We start from the raw sequence: 3,606 nt of genomic DNA on the forward strand, positions 1-3,606 counted from the left end.
TGTGAAATGACTAAAATACTCCTATCGGGTATGATGGAATATATATATATATATATTTATATATTGATTACATGTATTTTAACAATACATTCATGAGTGGTACTTATCACTCACTAAGTTTCATAAAGAACTGCTTGATGTGATGCACTTCAGGAAATTTTTTAAGGTTAGGCCATGGAATTTGAAGCATACCAAAGTAGATGCAATGGCTTATTGATGGAATGCAAATACAAATAGATTTTAATTTCTAAATTTTGAGATGACCATGACTTTAGAGGATATGGTGCCCACTACTGAGTTTTAAGTGTCATGGTAGACCTAACTCTGGTAGTAGGCTGGTGGATGTGAAGAGGATGGCGAAGCAATATTTGAGAGCACCAAGGATGACATTTAAAGGAAAGAGAATCTCACTCAGATGATTGTGGCATACATACCATAAGAAGAAGAATAAACCAATTTGAGCTCTAGAACCAGATGCAGACAAGGAGCTTCGGGCAATCCTTATGTATTTTTTTGGGTCTTGTGACTGGCGTACATGCCATTGCAACATATTTATAGTTCCTCATTAACATGGACACTACCTTACACATCTATGCATCACTTGTTGCAATACATAGAGATCTAAAAGATCTTTGCAACATAATTTTGTTTATAGAGGTATGTTCATTAACTATTTGTGTTCTAGTTTATTTAAATTGTATGAAAAATATGGTGTTTTTGAATGATACTATTTTGAGAGATTTGGAGGAGGGATCACATTGACATCAACTCACATCAACAATGATATGCAGTCCACCAGTTTCCTCGTTTGAAGATGTAGAGTGCATCAGACGAGGATGAGCATTCTAATATGAGGCCATGCAAGAGAGTGCAAGACAAGCAACAAACGTTGAAAGATGAATGGTACGAAGTAGCTCGAGCGTTGGATCAACTGCATTAGGATGATGTAAGTTACACTTGTTATTTATGAGATATATTTTTTCTCTGTTAAAATTTTATAGTGCATCATATGATATGTTGTGTATAATAGGTTGATTGGAGACCATATAGGGAAGATGAAGACATGGATGAGGAGGTGGTTGTGGAGGCTATGAAGTTGTCTAGGAGAGATGTATGGATGCACATCTATGCCAGCCGAGTATTGTGGCAACTGATTCCATTAGCACCGACCTCATACACAACTAGAACTCGAGTTTCGAGAAATACAAAGCATGACAGATATATTCTGACTTGAACTTTTTAATTGGGGTGCTGGAGATAATCCCATCAAGGTCTTCGATGGCTAAGGGTTCGAACCAGGGTACATGAAAGTGTATCGACAACAGTCATTTGAATTCATTTTCCATGATAGCCTTGGTGACAGTAATGCACGAAAGCAAAAGTTTTGAAATACTTTCATATATTTTCAGGGTTAAGTTTATATGTTTGTGGTTATTAAGTATGTTACATTCATGTGATATTCCTAAAATTTTAAATGAAAAAAGATTTTAAAGTTTCAAGATAAATATAAAAGATTGAAATCAATGATGAAAAATGACGTTCAACTAAGGCAATTGGGTGACAGTGAGGTGAAAGATCACTCGAATGATGCCTTGGAAGACTCTGCAAACTCAGAAGACACCTCACTACATGATCAAAGAAAATTGTTGATCAATATAAGCATTTCAATAACTATGTGTGTAGAGTTCCATATCTGTTGTTCATAACTTTATATGTACATTTTCATAATTATTGTTTATAATAATTGTTGTTACAGGTTTTAGTTTTGTCTATACATGCTCAGTGACTTGGTCAAGTCAACTCGGTAACTAGGGTGAGTCAAGAATTTTTATTTAATTTATTAAAATAAATAATATATAATTTATGATAACAATAAAAAATAACATATTAGGTGTGATTTATTATATATAGTAATAAACATAACTTCAAAAATTATATATATATATACACATATATATATATATATATATATATATATATATATACATAGTGCTAAATATTAAATATATTTTAAAATATAAAAAATAGCATTTTCACTATTTAAAATTGAAAATAGTGTATTATTTGCAAAATATCATAATATACTTGATAAAACATAAATATCACATTGTAATCATGATATTTTATATTCTAAACATAAATTTTTCAGAAAATATAGATAATTGCATCAAAGTTATTTAGATGCATTAAAATGTCATTTTGGTAAAATGCTTATTTATTATCATTATTTTAGTGTTAAATATTATCATTTAATTCATCTTCTCTCTATATATCTTGAATGCTAACAAATTTATCATCCATCGACTACCACCACCAAATGCAACTTTGGAAAGTATAAATCTTTTCAAATCTAGCATTGAAAATTGAAAGTTTTTAATGCTTTTAGTTAATGTTTTGAATTTTTAGCAAAACCTATAAGTTTCAACATGGTAGCTAAGACTGGACCAAGTTTATTCCTAACTGAGTTATACAACTTTTTTAACTCTCATGGCAGCTAAGTTTCAACATCCCTCCCTCTCTCTCTCTCTCTCTCTCTCTCTCTATATATATATATATATATATATATATATATATATATATATATATATATATATAGTGGTTTTGGATCATGATACCTTACCCCGTTTGGACTGGGGATGGAGGACATTAAACGGGGATGGAGGTTAAAATCCAAACCCGTGCAAGGATGAAGGTTCGGATTTTGAGATGGGGCAGGGGTGGAGACCTTGTTATCAATGTTTAGTAGGAAATAGGTTTTAAATTATATAATTATATCACATGGGCTTCAAAAATCAATAGCCCACAATAAATCAAAGCCTCGCTTCTCAGGATATATGTTCTTATGTTGGAAAATTACAACCCAATGTTAGATCCTTAGAAAACAAACTATATATATAGTTTGTTTTCTAAGGCCCAGGTTCGAATCCTTCTGCCACATGGAGCTTAAGAGATATATGGTAGGAGTCTACCTATTTCAATATATATATATAGGCAAGCTGAGATTAGGCAGACCCCACCAGTTACACAACATACCAGGTTTTGAACTTGCAACGTCCACTAACTGCTCAGATCGAGTCAATATAGCTTGCACCTACGATATTTAGCTCAATAGTTTTGCATAGAGCTGGTAAATGAGCCAAATGAACCGAACAAAAGGTGTTCAAGCTCGACTCATTTCTTATACTGAGGTGAGCTGAGCTGAGCTGAGCTTGAGCTCATGAAAGCTCAAGCTAAATGAGACGAGCACGCTCATGTACAAAAAAAAACTATGTTCTTTCATAGTTGAAAATAATAGAATTTGGAGTTTAAACTTATTCAGCTAAGCTCAAACTGACTCATTTACAAAATAAATAATTGTTCCTAATTCCTAAGCCATAGGATTTGAACTCTAAACTTCAGACTTCAAACTCTACTTGTAATGAAAGTTTTGCCTCAAAAAACAAAAGTAACCCTCATTTTGTAAAGTTGGCAGTATGAAACGAGGGGACTTGATGTTTGGGTTCACAATGGATCACAAAATCACCACTTCTTATCTTAATTAATAGGATGATCCAGGATATTTTGGCAAAAGTGCTTCTTGCAACTTTGCAAATTCTTGTGCAGAAA

General features: G+C 32.6%; 1 long non-coding RNA gene across 1 annotated transcript; it reads left to right on the forward strand.

Annotated features, from left to right (window-relative positions):
• The first annotated feature begins 791 nt into the window (after positions 1–791).
• LOC149823192 (uncharacterized) lies at positions 792–1,512 on the forward strand. The gene is made up of 2 exons (XR_016435054.1): positions 792–946; positions 1,031–1,512. It is a non-coding gene; the product is annotated as an uncharacterized LOC149823192 (long non-coding RNA).
• The last annotated feature ends 2,094 nt before the right edge of the window (positions 1,513–3,606 follow it).

Source organism: Nuphar pumila, chromosome 10 (assembly GCF_984573655.1).
Source record: "Nuphar pumila chromosome 10, dmNupPumi1.hap1.1, whole genome shotgun sequence".
NCBI lineage: Eukaryota > Viridiplantae > Streptophyta > Magnoliopsida > Nymphaeales > Nymphaeaceae > Nuphar > Nuphar pumila.